Source organism: Anomaloglossus baeobatrachus, chromosome 11 (assembly GCF_048569485.1).
Source record: "Anomaloglossus baeobatrachus isolate aAnoBae1 chromosome 11, aAnoBae1.hap1, whole genome shotgun sequence".
NCBI classification, from domain to species: Eukaryota; Metazoa; Chordata; class Amphibia; order Anura; family Aromobatidae; genus Anomaloglossus; species Anomaloglossus baeobatrachus.
The window spans coordinates 59,629,109-59,646,652 of record NC_134363.1 but is presented as its reverse complement, the minus strand read 5'-3'; positions in this window follow the sequence as shown (position 1 = coordinate 59,646,652).

Here is a 17,544-nt window from a genome sequence, read left to right as displayed (position 1 = left end):
ATGATGTTACAGAGCGGGGGGCAGAGTGCTGAGGAGGAGAGGGCAAAAAAGTCACTACCTCTCTGCAGACCCCATAACTGCAGAGTCCAGACCTCCTCTGGTAACATCAGCATAAACACTGTGCGGGGAGGTTCATGGAGGAGAGCGGTAGCCGTACATCACCAAGCACAATGCCGAGCCGTACATCACCAAGCACAATGCCGAGCCGTACATCACCAAGCACAATGCCAAGCCATATATCACCAAGCACAATGCCGAGCCGTACATCACCAAGCACAATGCCGAACATACATCACCAAGCACAATGCCGAACATACATCACCAAGCACAATGCTGAGCCGTACATCACCAAGCACAATGCCGAGCCGTACATCACCAAGCACAATGCCGAGCCATACATCACCAAGCACAATGCCGAACATACATCACCAAGCACAATGCTGAGCCGTACATCACCAAGCACAATGCCGAGCCGTACATCACCAAGCACAATGTCGAACATACATCACCAAGCACAATGCTGAGCCGTACATCACCAAACACAATGCCGAACATACATCACCAAGCACAATGCTGAGCCGTACATCACCAAGTACAATGCTGAGCCATACATCACCAAGCACAATGCTGAGCCGTACATCACCAAGCACAATGCTGAGCCGTACATCACCAAGCACAATGCCGAACATACATCACCAAGCACAATGCTGAGCCGTACATCACCAAGCACAATGCTGAGCCGTACATTACCAAGCACAATGTCGAGCCGTACATCTCCAAGCACAATGCCGAACATACATCACCAAGCACAATTCTGAGCCGTATATCACCAAGCACAATGTCGAGCCGTACATCACCAATCACAATGCCGAGCCGTACATCACCAAGCACAATGTCGAGCAGTACATCACCAAACACAATGCTGAGCCGTACATCACCAAGCACAATGCTGAGCCATACATCACCAAGCACAATGCTGAGCCGTACATCACCAAGCACAATGCTGAGCCGTATATCACCAAGCACAATGCTGAGCTGTACATCACTAAGCACAATGCTGAGCCGTACATCACCAAGCACAATGCCGAGCCATACATCACCAAGCACAATGCCGAGCCGTACATCAAGCACAATGCCGAGCCGTACATCACCAAGCACAATGCCGAGCCGTACATCACCAAGCACAATGCCAAGCCGTACATTACCAAGCACAATATCGAGCCGTACACCACCAAGCACAATGCTGAGCCGTACATCACCAAGCACAATGCCGAACATACATCACCAAGCACAATGCTGAGCCATACATCACCAAGCACAATGCCAAGCCGTACATTACCAAGCACAATGTCGAGCTGTACATCACCAAGCACAATGCCGAGCTGTACATCACCAAGCACAATGCTGAGCCGTACATCACCAAGCACAATGCTGAGCCGTACATCACCAAGCACAATGCCGAACATACATCACCAAGCACAATGCTGAGCCATACATCACCAAGAACAATGCTGAGCCGTACATCACCAAGCACAATGCCGAGCCGTACATCACCAAGCACAATGTCGAACATACATCACCAAGCACAATGCTGAGCCGTACATCACCAAGCACAATGCCGAACATACATCACCAAGCACAATTCTGAGCCGTCCATCACCAAACACAATGCCGAGCCGTACATCACCAATCACAATGCCGAGCTGTACATCACCAAGCACAATGCCGAGTGTTGTGAATGTTAGTTATGTCTTGGCTGCTGGGAGGCTCCCTCTGGTGGCCAGGAAGGGTTTGGACAGAGACCAGGTGGGTTATGCAGTGGGTGTTTCCTTTCCTAACTCTCTGCTTATTTAAGTCCTGGTCTGATTGCAGGCTGTTGCCGGATGTCAGTTGTTCTTTGTATCTCCAGCCTGCTTAATCCTGCTTTACACCACATCTACTCCAGATAAGTGCTTGCTCTTTATTTATTGTCTGGTTCTTTTGCTTATCTGAGTTTGTCATTTGTTGTGGTTGGTTTCAGTTTATTTCCTTCCAGGGATTTTCCCCCTCTGGGGATTGTTGAGGAACTCCCTGCAGTTCTGTGTGGAGTTTAGCTCCTTTGGGTCCATGTGTGTATGGCTTGTTGAATTTGTTATAATTCTTGTTTTCTGTTCATTGGTATGACAAGGGCACCTGGTATAGGACGGAGTTCAGATCAAGCGATCTGAGGGCCTTTTTGTACTATCAGGAAGTTGGTATTTTGTAGGGTTTTTCTCTGGCTACCATCAGTTCCTTTCCTGTACTTTCCTATTTTAGTCAGTGGGGGCATCACCTTTTGCTAATCCTGTCATCTACCTGTGTATTGTGTTTTTCCTATATCACCGCAGTCTTTGAATGTGGGGGGCTTGCTATTCTTGTCTATTTTCTGAGGCAGAGAGTTATTCATCTTTCCTACCTTTAGGTTAGCTAGTTCTCCGGCTGGGTTCGCGGTGCACAGGATGTTAGTTCACCCCTCGGCTACTTCTAGTTGTGTTGGTTAGTAAGGGGATGGCGGCCAGATTAGTTGCCAATGCTCTTGTCACCTTTTTTGCCAATGATTTGTGGTGGTCTTCCATGGTTCCGGATCATAACAGCCGAGCCGTACATCACCAAGCACAACGCCGAGCCGTACATCACTAAACACAATGCTGAGCCGTACATCACCAAGCACAATGCCGAGCCGTACATCACCAAGCACAATGCTGAGCCATACATCACCAAGCACAATGCCGAGCCGTACATCACCAAGCACAATGCTGAGCCGTACATCACCAAGCACAATGCCGAGCCGTACATCACCAAGCACAATGCCGAGCTGTACATCACCAAGCACAATGCTGAGCCGTACATCACCAAGCACAATGCCGAGCCGTACATCACCAAGCACAATGCCGAGCCGTACATCACCAAGCACAATGCCGAGCTGTACATCACCAAGCACAATGCTGAGCCGTACATCACCAAGCACAATGTCGAGCTGTACATCACCAAGCACAATGCTGAGCCGTACATCACCAAGCACAATGCCGAGCCGTACATCACCAAGCACAATGCTGAGCCGTACATCACCAAGCACAATGCCGAGCCGTACATCACCAAGCACAATGTCGAGCTGTACATCACCAAGCACAATGCTGAGCCGTACATCACCAAGCACAATGCCGAGCCGTACATCACCAAGCACAATGCTGAGCCGTACATCACCAAGCACAATGCCGAGCCGTACATCACCAAGCACAATGCCGAGCCGTACATCACCAAGCACAATGCCGAGCCGTACATCACCAAGCACAATGCCGAGCCGTACATCACCAAGCACAATGTCGAGCTGTACATCACCAAGCACAATGCTGAGCCGTACATCACCAAGCACAATGCCGAGCCGTACATCACCAAGCACAATGCTGAGCCGTACATCACCAAGCACAATGCCGAGCCGTACATCACCAAGCACAATGCTGAGCCGTACATCACCAAGCACAATGCTGAGCCGTACATCACCAAGCACAATGCCGAGCCGTACATCACCAAGTACAAAGCTGACCCGTATATCACAAATAAGAAAAGACTGTCTAGAACACCAATATGTGTGAACTAGGTGCTAGCTTAAAAAAAACACATAACTATAATAAAGTGAAAAAGCTGCACACTAAACACTATGTTATAAGGGATTATAGAAAAATCATTACTGCTATAGGAATATAAGAACAATGAAAAATACTTTTGACTAACTGGAAAAATGGAAAACATGAAAAATGGAAATTGCATAACTGCTGAGAATATTTGAAATAAAAGAGATATTTAGCAAAAGTATTGATCAATGCAATTGTGTCCAGATACCACGACAAGGTAATAATAATACTTTTCTTCATTTATATTACACTATTAATTCCACAGCGCTTTACATACTTTGGCAGCACTCTCCCCATTGGGACTCACAATCTAGAGTCCCTATCTGTATGTCTTTGGGAGAAAACCGGAGTACCCGGAGGAAACCCACACAAACTCCTTGCAGATATTGTCCTTGGTGGGATTTGAACCCAGGACGCCAGCGTTGCAAGACTGCAGTGCTAACCACTGAGCCACCGTGCCACCCGTAATCTCTTATTATCCAAAAACCTAACCATAAATGCCTCTGTATGTGTGATTAACATCTGCAGGAAAAACCTGCAAAAAAATACAGTACAAAGCATGTAATTCAGCAAGTAAAATATCTGCAAAGATTGCATAGGAGAAATCCAAGAACAATCTGTGTAATACACATGAACATATTGCACATATCATATTGCACACATTGTATCCCCGGTCTGAGTACTGATGATACAGGTGGATTCTTGTCTTGGCGACTATCTCTGGCTAGCCCATCGCTATCTACAGCTTACGTGTTCTGAGACACAAGCAGCAGGTCATAGTCTGTTCAGATGAGTCAGCGGTGACCTGAAGTTCAGCTCCTTACACTTTCTTTTCCTTTCTTGGAAGTCACTTTATGCTTCCTCTGTTATATTTGTAGCAGTGAATCAGCTTGTAACCATCATGTCTTAAGATCTTTCTGTCATCTTGGATAAAAACTCAGAAAAAGTGCACATACTACTTCAATTATTTTTCCCAAATCCCCCATACACATGCATGCTCGGCTCGGCTGTGAATGCAGGTGTTTTCACCAGCGAGAGGGAAGAAGATGCAGCTGCCGGGCTCCTCTGGGGAGGACTAATCTCCTCAGGTAATGGGATTGGGCGCTGAAGTCAGACATACCGGACCCCACTTTCTACAACATCATCTGTTAAGGGACATTTATGAAGCACCATGTACATAAATTACTCAGCTAGTCCCATCAAATTAGTGAGCTCAGGTGACTGTGCTATAACATGTCTATAGAGCCGGTGAATACCCTTGTATTATTAGCAGAAGAGCGGAACCTGAAATAAATTATTTTAAGAATTGGGTAATTTTTTTCATTAGTTAGTACCTTGGAAAACCCCTCCTTTTATGATGTTCCCCAACTAAGAGCGAACCCCTCCTTATATGGCCCACCCCAACTAAAGCCCACTTTACACGTTGCAATTAGTTGTACAATCGCATTTGCGATGTAACACGCCCAGGTTGCATACGGCATCTTATGAGATTGCACGTAGGTCGTTCATTTGCTGCCACACGTGCGTTAGTAGTCTATGTTAAATTGGTCAATTTTGTGTGCGATCCTTTAGATCATGTGTTCTGTGACGTATGCATTGGGCACCTTTTTTTTTTTTATTTATTGACTTGCCAAGCGTGTGTAATGTGGGATGCGTTTTTACTATGTCATCTGCCATTCAGCTCTGCTACATGGCCGCTGACAGCAGACACAGACAGCCATGTAGCAGAGCTGAATGGCAGATGACAGCAGACACAGACAGAGCCGCACTGTCAGAATGAACTCGGGTGAACTTCCCCCGACTTCATTGTCATGCTGCGGCTCTGTCTGTGTCGCGCCCTGATTAGCGGTCACCTGTGAAGGACTCACCGGTGACCGCTAATCTCCTAAGTTACTGAAGTTAGCAGCCCTCTCTCATATACTCACCGATACCCGATCCCCGGCGCTGCACGGCATTCACACTGCTCCGGCGGCTTTTACTGTTTTGAAAAAGCCGACCGCCCATTAAACAATTTCGTATTCCCTGCTTTCCCCGCCCACCGGCGCCTATGATTGGTTACAGTGAGACACGCCCCCACTCTGAGTGACAGGTGTCACACTGCACCCAATCACAGCAGCCGGTGGGCGTGTCTATACTGTGTAGTGAAATAAATAATTAAATAATTAAAAAAAACGTTGTGCGGTTCCCCCCAATTTTAAAACCAGCCAGATAAAGCCATACGGCTGAAGGCTGGTATTCTCAGGATGGGGAGCTCCACGTTATGGGGAGCCCCCCAGCCTAACAATATCAGCCAACAGCCGCCCAGAATTGCCGCATACATTATATGCGACAGTTCTGGGGCTGTACCCGGCTCTTCCCGATTTGCCCTGGTGCGTGGAGGTGATAGGAGCGGAGGTGAGTAGCGCGATCAGCTGAGCTGTCACTGAGGTTACCCGCGCCCACCGCTGGATCCAGTAACAGCGGGTAACCTCAGTGACAGCAGCTGATCGCGCGGCTGTGTTCATTAGCTGCGTGGAGGTGACCGGAGCGGCTGTGTCTGCTGCGGCTCCGGTCACCTCCATGCAGCAGCGCTGGAAGCGACGCTGGAGCATCCTGGATTACACCGGACATGGAGGGCTTTTTGGGGCTGATTAAAGTGGTGAACCAGGGTATATGTTTGTGTTTTTTATTTCTAATAAAGGATTTTTTCGGGTGTGTGTGTTTATTTACTGTAATTTACAGATTAATCATGGAGGGTGTCTCATAGACGCCTGACATGATTAATCTAGGACTTATTGGCAGCTATGGGCTGCCAATAACTCCTTATTACCCCAATTTGCCAACGCACCAGGGCAAATCGGGAAGAGCCGGGTACAGTCCCAGAACTGTCGCATATAATGTATGCGGCAATTCTGGGCGGCTGTTGGCTGATATTGTTAGGCTGGGGGGCTCCCCATAACGTGGAGCTCCCCATCCTGAGAATACCAGCCTTCAGCCGTATGGCTTTATCTGGCTGGTTTTAAAATTGGGGGGAACCGCACGCCGTTTTTTTTAATTATTTAATTATTTATTTCACTACACAGTATAGACACGCCCACCGGCTGCTGTGATTGGGTGCAGTGTGACACCTGTCACTCAGAGTGGGGGCGTGTCTCACTGTAACCAATCATAGGCGCCGGTGGGCGGGAAAAGCAGGGAATACGAAATTGTTTAATGGGCGGCCGGCTTTTTCAAAACAGTAAAAGCCGCCGGAGCAGTGTGAATGCCGTGCAGCGCCGGGGATCGGGGATCGGTGAGTATATGAGAGAGGGGGATAGACTGACATGGACAGAGAGTGAGGGACAGAGATAGTGACGGACTGACAGAGATTAGTGAATGACAGACATTGTGAGGCGCTTCAGAACGCAGCTTTTCAGCTGCGCTCTGAAGCGGACCTTTTTTAAGCTGCTGCGGTGCAGAGCGCACACCTGCGCACATAGCATCAGACACCAAAATCGTATGAGGGATGTCACACGTTACAATTGACTAGGTTCGTGCAACAAAACGCTCAATTCTAGAGAATGATACGATGTGTTTGCGATCAACGGTTTTGCGTTCAATCCTGATCGCACGTAGATGTCACACGCAGATACCTCACAAACGATGCCGGATGTGCGTCACTTACAACTTGACCCCAACGACGGATTGTGAGATATATTGAAGCGTGTGTAGCGGGCTTAAGGCTGGTTTCACACTACGTTTATTTAACATCCGTCCATAACGTTTATTTAGCGGAAAAACGGATCCAGTGCAAATGCGTTTTCACTTCAATGCATTTGCAATGGACTCGCGTTAACATGCGTTCACCTGCGTTTGCGTGCGTTATAGTGAGGATCCAGCGACTTGCAGTTTTTTAACATCTTTCAAAAACGCTACTTCTAGCGTTTTTGAGCTGTGTCCAAATACTGCATGTCACCGGATCCTGACTAAACAGCACGCAAACGCAGGTGAACGCTGGCGTGCTGATAGACAGGATCCTGCTTGCTCTACTGAGCATGCCCAGAACCAGTCTCGCGTGATCTGTCTCTCTCCTCCTCCCTCCCTCACCCTCTCTATCTCTGTCTTTCCCCCTCCCTCTCCTCCCTCTCTCTCCCACCTGAGAGCTGCGGACACTCGTAACCAAGGTAAATATCGGGTAACCACTTCTCTTAGTTACCCGATGTTTACGTTGGTTACGTGTGCAGGCAGCCCTGCTCCTAGCAGCTGCAGACACTCGTAACCAAGATAAATATCGGGTATCCAAGCCCGATGTTTACCTTGGTTACCAGCGTCTGCAGCTGTCAGAAGCCGGCTCCCAGTCTAGTTCCCCTCACTCCCGATCACATGACTCCAATGCCCGCCCCTAAACATCCAGTGACAGGATCCTGCAAACTAACAGATGCGTTAGCATGCGTTTTTTGCTGTAAAAGCAGGATCCGCTTTTGCAGCAAAAAAACGTTCCTGACGCATGTTAAATAAACGTAGTGTGAAACCAGCCTAAGAGTGAACCCATCCTTATATGAGGTGTCCCAAGTAAGAGCAAACCTCTTTATTTGACCCACTCCAAATAAGAGCAAACTCCTCCATATACCTTGTAAGGTGCCCCAACTAAGAGCGAACCCCTTCTTATATAGCCAACCCCAACTAGAAGCAAATTCCTTCTTATATGACTACCCCCCACCCAACTAAGAGTAAACGCCTTCTTATATGATTACCTCCACAACTAAGAGTAAACCCTTCCTTATATTAGGTGCCCCAACTAAGAGCAAACCCCTCTTTATTTGACCCGCCCCAAATTAGAGAAAACTTCTCCTTATTTAACCTACTCCAACTAACACCAAACTCCTTCTTTTATGACTACCTCCCACCCAACTAAGAGCAAACCCCTTCTTAAATGACCTTCCCCAACTGAGATCGAACTCTTCTTTATATGACTACCACGCAACTAGGACCAACCCCCTCCTTATATGACTGTCCCCAACTAAGACTAACCCCCTCCTTATATGACTACCCTCAAATAAGACCAAACCCCTTCTCAAATGACTACCCCCACCCAACTAACAGCAACCCCCTCCTTATATGACTAGACCCCAACAAAGAAAAAACTTCTCCTTATATGACTATGCAGTGCCCCACTGGGCAGATGGTTAGCCTACTCGTTGCGGGGCCGTTACGGGTCGGGTCAGACGATGTCACGGGTGGCCTTGCCCAGTTCTGTTGCCCCGAGGCGTGCAGTAAATGGTGGGGGAAACGGGTTATTGGGGAAAGTTTGCAGTGACGCCACCTGTGGTATGCGGCCAGGGAGTAGTGGCCGCTGCAGAATTCCTCGCCGGGGCAGGTATTATGGCAGCCGGGATGGTGTTGCTCCCCACAGGCTGAGCGGGCCCCGGGTGGATGATGAGAATTTGATGGCCGTTGGCGCCTAAGTGCTGGGCGGTGGCACCGGTAAGGACAAGCCAACACAGTTTCTGCGGGTCAGGGTGTAGTTTACTCACAACTTCGGCTACCAGCCTGGTCATCCCAGGTCCGGAAATGGGGCCACCACCGGTGTTGTGAGAGAGAAGGAGAGAGAGTGCTATTTCTAGGGTGTCCCCCTCCGCAGTTATGTACCCTGGCTAAGTTCCCACTCCAAGGCCCGAGCCCTGTAAAGTTCAAGTCTTCCGGAGATGTCTTGCCAGAACTATGGTCCTGACGGGTTTGCTCATGATGTGAGCATGTTGCGCCTATTTCTAAGCCAAGTGGAACCCGCCCCCCAGGTGGCTGGCTTCAGTGACCGTAAAGTCCTATGATCGTATGGCCACCCCCCTGCCTACCCTGAGCTAACCCACCCTGTGTGAAGGCTCCTAAACTGTATGTAGTGTGTGGATGTGATTACCCCCCCTCCCTTACCAGAGATGAATACCACCTTAATTGAGTTGCAATACCCTGTGGTGACGAGAGCCTTAGGGGTGCCACAACTACCCCCCAACTACCCCCTCCTTATATGACTACCCCCAAATAAGACCAAACCCCTTCTCAAATGACTACCCCCACCCAACTAACAGCAAACCCCTCCTTAGATGACTACCCCCAACTAAGAAAATAGGTATTTGTATTGATAGCAGTTTTACCTCTACAACCCTGTCTATATAAGTTTTTTCGACTTCAAATAAATCATGGACGTCTCTAATTTTTTTTATGGACAGGGCTGTTCAGTTGGAGCGTACCCTACCAAGTTTATTCTGACTCTTTCACATAATATCACTCATACTAACCAGAATCATGACCTCATTTGTTCGTTCTACCCATCTGTCTCACATCTCCGTCCTTCCAGATCACAGCCTATTGTCGTCACTCATGTCACATTACCCAAGCTTCTATTTTTGGCCCAATGTCCCGAGTTAATGAGTGTCCAGTGATCGGACACTTCACATTACCATTGTGACATTCCCGGTTGCTGCACGTTGTGTGTCTGCAATAATCCATTATGTTTGAGCTGAACTGGTTACAATGATTAATTGCCATAATCCTTCCTATTGTCACCTGCGGTTAATGCACTGAGCAGTCGCTGTGTGCACAAGGCAGGGGCTATTTGTACACTGAGGCTTGTCTAGGACACTACAGGGCAAGATGATTACATAAGTTATTATAAGGTTTCAAACGTGCAAACTTACCCCGAAAATAAGACCTACCCTGAAAATAAGCAGGATTTTTCCACCTTTTTAAAGTATACTTATAATATAAGGAAGGGAGTGAATATTAATTTTCCATAAACAGGTGGCCCAATCACTGATGCCAATACAAAATATTCATCCCCTGAAAATAAGCCCTAGCAGGATTTTTGAGCCTTTTAAAAGTATGCTTATAATATAAGGAAGGGAGTGAATATTCATTTCTATAAACAGGCGACCCAATCACTGATGCCAATATAAAATATTCATCCCCTGAAAATAAGCCCTAGCGCATTTTTTTGAGTCAAAAATAATATAAGACCCCGTCTTATTTTTGGGAATACAGGGTATTCCCTGACTCCTGAATGGCAAATCTACCTTACGAGTAGGATTCACCATGCTATTCTGGAACGATGGATGATCATTAAACGGCATATCCTGGTGTTAGAAAAATCTTGACCATTATAATGTGTACAGGGGTTTCAGTAAAACCAGACCCTAGTATCTACAGGGGTGCTAAAAGTCTACTATTAAAGATTTGCATTGAGGGGCAAAATTGGCTAAAGGAGTGAAATACCCCCCCAAAAGTCACTAAGAATGAAAGAGACTAGGCTCACACCCCACACACAATGTTATATTCTCGCAGCTTCCCTGACACTGTATGATGACCCCAATATCACCCTCCATACATAATTTAATTCTCCTCCAGTACCTCTCACAGTATGTTGCTCTCACAGTACCCAACACACAGACACCCCCAAATTCTACCTACATATTATGTACCCCCCTATCCCTTCACACACAATATGAGGGCTCTGCAGTTCCACCCACACAGCACAATGCCCCATGCAAATCCCCCATAGTCTGAGTGCCCCACAGCTCTCCCCACACAGTATAAGTTGCCCATGTCCCCCACATGTATAGTACAATGTCCCTTGCCGTTTCCCCACAGTCTGATGTCCCTACACAAAGTGTGATTCCCCCAGTACCTTCTCACACACAATGGAGGCCTCCATCCTCCCTACAGACATCATTATCCCCCATTCAGTATTTCATCCGATCTCTCCCTTATATGTATACTAGCTGTAGTACCGGCGTTACCCGGGATAGTAACTGTTTCTCTGCCTCTCTCCCAGTCTCTGTCTGTCTCTCTATCTCTCTGTGTCTCTCTGTCTGTCTCTTGGCCTGTCAGTCTCTGTCTGTCTGTTTCTTTCTGTCTGCTTCTGTCTGTCTCTCTGTCTGTCTATCTCTGTATCTGTCTGTCTCTCTCTATCAGTCTGTCTTTCTATCTGTGTTTGTCTTTCTCTTTCCCTGTCTGCGTCTCTGTCTGTTTCTGTCTGTCTCTTTCTGTCTGTCTATCTCATTCCCTGTCTCTCTATCTCTTTCCCTGTATGTCTTTCCCCGTCTGCCTATTTCCCTGTCTGTCTCTTTCCCTGTCTGCCTCTGTCTGTCTCTTTCTCTGTCTCTGTCTGCCTTTTTTTCTCTTTCAGTTTGTCTCTTTCCCTGTCTGTCTTTCTGTCTCTTTCTCTGTCTGTCTTTTTTTTCCTATCTGTCTCTGAATGTCTCTGTCTTTTTCCCTGTCTGCCTCTGTCTGTGTCTATCTCTATCCGTCTCCCCACCGACATCATATCACCTCACACATAAGCTTCTTATAGTATGAATGTCCTTTGCTCCTATAGCAGCCAATCACAGCTGCTATTAATAACTTGTAGCTTCCAGCTCCATTCACTTTAATGGAGGCACGTTTTTTGGAAAGTAACTGTAAAGCGCGGGGTTAAATTTTCCCATCAAAACATAGTTTATGACATTCCCTGAGTCACATGAGGCGTCTTTGCTCGCCGGATCCGGTTTTTTCGTCATAGACTTGTAATGGCACCGGATTGTGCCGCAAGGCATCGCATTTCATCCGGCGTCCGCCGGATCCAGCGAACTTTCTGTGTCTGGCTGTCGGAAAGGAGGCACAAGGGAAGGTTTTTTGTCACCAGCAAAAGAACGCACTGTGCTGGATCCGGCGCCGTGCGGTGTGTTGTAAAATGAAAGCCTATAGGCGCCGGATCCATCGTAATGCGGCAAAAACCGCATTCCACCGACGGATCCGTTTTTTTAAGTGAGCATGCTCAGATATGTAAATTCCTTTCTGGTTAGAAAATCTCTCTCTCTCTCTCTTTGTCGATCTCTCTCTGTCGGTCTCTCTCTTTCTCGATGTCGGTCTCTCTCTCTCTGTCGGTCAGTCTCTCTCTCTGTCGATGTCGGCCGCCGGTGTGTGGGTCTAATTCTTGCAGTAAAATAAATAAATAAATAATTTTAAAAAAACGGCATGCGGTCCCCCCAATTTTGATACCAGCCAAGGTAAAGCCACTCGGCTGAGGGCTGGTATTCTCAGGATGGGGAGCCCCACATTATGGGGAGCCCTCCAGCCTAAAAATATCAGCCAGCAGCCGCCCGGAAATGCCGCATCCATTAGATGCGAGAGTCCTGGGACTGTACCCGGCTCATCCCAATTGCCCTGATGCGGTGGCAATCGGGGTAATAAGGAGTTAATGGCAGGCCATAGCTGCCACTAAGTCCTAGTTTAGTGATGGCAGGCGTCTGAGACACCCCCCATCACTAAACTGTACTGAAAGTAAATAAACACAAACACCGAAAAATCCTTTATTTGAAATAAAAAACAAAAAACACCCTTTTTTTCCCCACTTTATTAATCCCCAAATACCCCTCCAGGTCCGACGTAATCCACACGAGGTCCCACGACGCTTTCAGCACTGCTACATCGGAAGCTGACAGGACCGGCTGTAGAACACCGCCTCTCACTGTGAGCTCCACGCAGCAACTGAAGTGAGTCGTGCTATCAGCGGTGACGTCACTCAGGTTACCCACGGCAATAGCTGGATTCTCGGTACAAACTTTTACAACGGATCCGTTTTTTTTACCGGATCTGTCGTATCAGTTTTACCACAATCTGCGACGGATCCGTTGCATCAGGCACAAACTGGATTGTGCCTGACGGCAAAAAACGGATGTGTGAAAGCAGCCTTAATAGTATAACGGTCGTTACAAAATCTTCAGTTTTACTTAACTTAGCTGATACAAAAATGAGTACCATAAAGGGCTGGGGACACCATCGAGCAAACAGCGCTGACAGTGTTGCTAACAAGCAAGTGGGCCCCCCTGTTTGTCCAGGGCCCCGGAATTTGCCTTGGTGCGCTAGGTGGTGACGCAGGCCCTGGGAGGAAGACAAAACGAAGGAACTGGAGGCACTGTCAGACATCCAATCTAAAACCACTTCTACTTGTTCTGACCTCACCATTCGTGCAGCGGTACTCGGGCCTAATAAATTACCCACAGCGTCCTGTCGCCTGCGTGCACCGAAGTAAGATGTCTCATTTGGGCACAGATTGACCACGTCCTCTCCCTGCTGCAACTACACCACCAACACCAGCACCACACCACATCCCCTAATTGATGATCTCCTGTTTCCTTGCAACCCAAAAAAGTGCAGAGTATTACACAGCATGTATACAGAGCGTGCCCAGAAGAGTATTACACGGCCTGTATACAGAGCGTGCCCAGAAGAGTATTACACGGCCTGTATACAGAGCGTGCCCAGAAGAGTATTACACGGCCTGTATACAGAGAGTGCCCAGAAGAGTATTACACAGCATGTATACAGAGCGTGCCCAGCAGAGTATTACACGGCATGTATACAGAGAGTGCTCAGCAGAGTATTACACGGCCTGTATACAGAGAGTGCCCAGAAGAGTATTACATGGCCTGTATACAGAGAGTGCCCAGAAGAGTATTACACAGCATGTATACAGAGCGTGCCCAGCAGAGTATTACACGGCCTGTATACAGAGAGTGCCCAGCAGAGTATTACACGGCCTGTATACAGAGAGTGCCCAGCAGAGTATTACACGGCCTGTATACAGAGCGTGCCCAGAAGAGTATTACACGGCCTGTATACAGAGAGTGCCCAGAAGAGTATTACACAGCATGTATACAGAGCGTGCCCAGCAGAGTATTACACGGCCTGTATACAGAGAGTGCCCAGCAGAGTATTACACGGCCTGTATACAGAGAGTGCCCAGAAGAGTATTACACGGCCTGTATACAGAGCGTGCCCAGAAGAGTATTACACGGCCTGTATACAGAGAGTGCCCAGCAGAGTATTACACGGCCTGTATACAGAGCGTGCCCAGAAGAGTATTACACGGCCTGTATACAGAGAGTGCCCAGCAGAGTATTACACGGCCTGTATACAGAGAGTGCCCAGCAGAGTATTACACGGCCTGTATACAGAGAGTACTCAGCAGAGTATTACACGGCCTGTATACAGAGCGTGCCCAGCAGAGTATTACACGGCCTGTATACAGAGAGTGCCCAGCAGAGTATTACACGGCCTGTATACAGAGAGTGCCCAGCAGAGTATTACACGGCCTGTATACAGAGCGTGCCCAGAAGAGTATTACACGGCCTGTATATGTTGCGGGCGGGGAGGAGGGTGTCAGCACACCGCGCTCACCCCTTCTGCTCGGGTCCGGCAGCTGCTCAGTGGTGGCTCGAGCCGTGGGCCGGATCCCGGGGTTCCTCGAGCGACACTCCTCGCCCGTGAGTGAAAGGGGGGTGTTTGTTGGGTGTGGGGATTGTTATAGTTCGTGACGCCACCCACGGTTGTGGTGATTGCACCACCGCTGCTCAGTGTGGGGGTCCCGGGGATGGTGATGCGGAGCAGCCAGGTGTTGTGTTGCCCCTCCGTGGGCAGGGGTTGGTGATCCCGGGGCCCAGTGAAGAGATGTGAAGTGTAGGGCCTGGAGGGCGCAGGGACGCGGGGGCAGCGCTGTGCCTTGCGGCACTGTGGTACTCACTCAGCCTGAGACTTGGACACAGTTTGTACGGTAAACCAAACGGCTGGTAGGACGGTCCCACAGACGGCTGCACCTGCACTCCCGGTAGGTGACGGTGATGTCTCTCTTCCTTGCACCTGTGTTGACTGATGGTAGCGGTGGATTCCCTCCGGTTACCCGCTCCCCGACTGCAATCTGGGCCGGAGGAGCTCTACACTTTGCCCGCAGGCGCTGGCCCTGGGGAAACTGGTGCCCTGGCGGTGGCGGTGTCTCCCCTGTAATGGTCGGGCTGTTGCCGTCAATCGGGACTTGGTTGCTGGGGGATCTACGTCCCCTTCACTGACGGATTCGGCAAATTTGGCGACTCCTAGCCTTGCCGGGGTCCGAGAGGCCCCTGCCCTGGTGCTGACTGTCCTTTGGAACACTGCTCCAGACCACCGGGCACACAGCCAACGGGGTCCTTCCAGGAACTTCCAAACGGTCCCCCTCCGAACAGTCACCGCCGTCGCTGACCTTGCTGTTCTAGCCCTACACACAGCTGGGCTCTCAGGCTTTGCACACTCTCTGCTCTGTCACCACTTCTTGCTTTCCTCCTTTACTCCTTTTCTTTCCTCCACTTTCACTTCTTGGTTGTTTACTCTAGCCCTCAGCTAGACTTCACTCTTCCCCTGCCCGGGGCTATCTGCCTGACACTTCCTGCCTCCAGAGCTGTGAGCTCCTTGGTGGGCGGAGCCAACCGCCTGGCCCACCCCCTGGTGTGCATCAACAGACTCCTGGAGGAAGGCAACAAGGATTTCTGGTTAGCAGATGTGCCTACCTGGAGTGTGGGGTGCGGTGGTGTTGTGACCTGTGTCCCCTGGCTTGCCCAGGGCGACACATTCCCCCTTAGCAAAATGCAGACCGTCCGCGGGCTGCCGTCCTACACCGGTTTTATTTTTCTGTAAAAAGGGGATAACAGGGTTAAACAAACATGCATAACATTTTTAATAAACTCTTCCCAAGACGGGAGGCACATTTACTTTTAACGTTTCAACGGTATACGGTCACGGTTTCCGCTCTCTCCCACCCAAGTAACCTGGCCCTGATGCTGCCCCTAAAACCCAGGCAGCACCCCTTGACCCACTGTCCAGCACACGGTACCCGAGCGGGATCTGTCCTTCCCTCCAGAGGGTAGCCACCGGTTCCTTTGGCAGCTGGGCCCTGGCCTGCTCTGCTCAGGGCCCTCCCTCCAACCTGCCTCTCCGGAGGCGGCATTGCGGAAACGGTAACGGTACCCAACATATATACAAGCCACTAACGTTTGTGGTTGCCCTGCAGAGTTCACGGGCTTGTCCATGGATAGTTCCCATGCATTTTAAACGGTCCCCACGGGGACAACGGTGCCGGCTCCAGCCGGTTGCAAATCAACAACAAATCAGGTGACTTCTTCGGATCATTTTCATTATTGGCAAAACTTTCAAACTTTCAAAACTTTCAAACAGACACACAACACTCTTTTACATTTGCGGACCCCTCTTACTCATAGAACGGTCTCCCTGTACCTAAGTGGGGGTCTACCTAGGTTGGAACGGGTGGACCTTCGGGGCCCGGTGTCAGTGGTGCTAGACAGTGGGGTAGAGGGAACAATCGGTTCCTCCTCCCTGCTATAGTGTGGAGCAGGCGGAGGTGCAGGGGGGCTGGGTACAGGTTCATCCCTGGGCACTGGCACTGGCTCTGGCTCACGGTTAACCGCTTCCACTACTTCTTCATCCACGGGTTGTGGGAACAGTATCACTGGAAGTATCACCGCGCCGTTCTGTGTAGGCCAGTTTGCTGGGAAGTCACCCATTACAGTGTGGATTACCTCTGCTGCCTTCTCCACGGGTGAAGGAACCGGTACTTCAGCCTCTGCCTTCAACGCTGGGGGGCATTTTTTTAGATGGTCCCGGGAAACAGTGGCCAGGGTGCCCCCTTGGTCACGACTGATCTGGTAGGTCTTCCCATCTTCCCATGCTGTGGGTTGTATGACGTAAGGGACCTGCTCCCACTGATCATCCAGCTTGTGGGCTTTTCTCTTCCATTTCAGCACCACATCTCCTGGCTGGAAAGGACCTGCGGGCGCCTTCTGATTGAACCGGTGCTCTTGCTGTTCTCGACTTCGACCGAGGTTTTTCTCCACATACTCCTGGATTTGCCGGTACTGTGCCCTCCTCCGACTTTCCCACTCTGCCGTTGAAGGGAGTGCTTCTGGGGCCTCCAACCCCATCTCTAGATCCACCGGCAGGCGGCCAGGCCGAGCCCTCATCAGATACGCTGGGGTGCACTTCGTCGAGCTGGACGGGATATTATTGTACATGTCGACCAAGTCGGGCAACTTTTCCGGCCACATGTTCCGTTCTTCCAGCGGCAGCGTCTTGAGGAGCC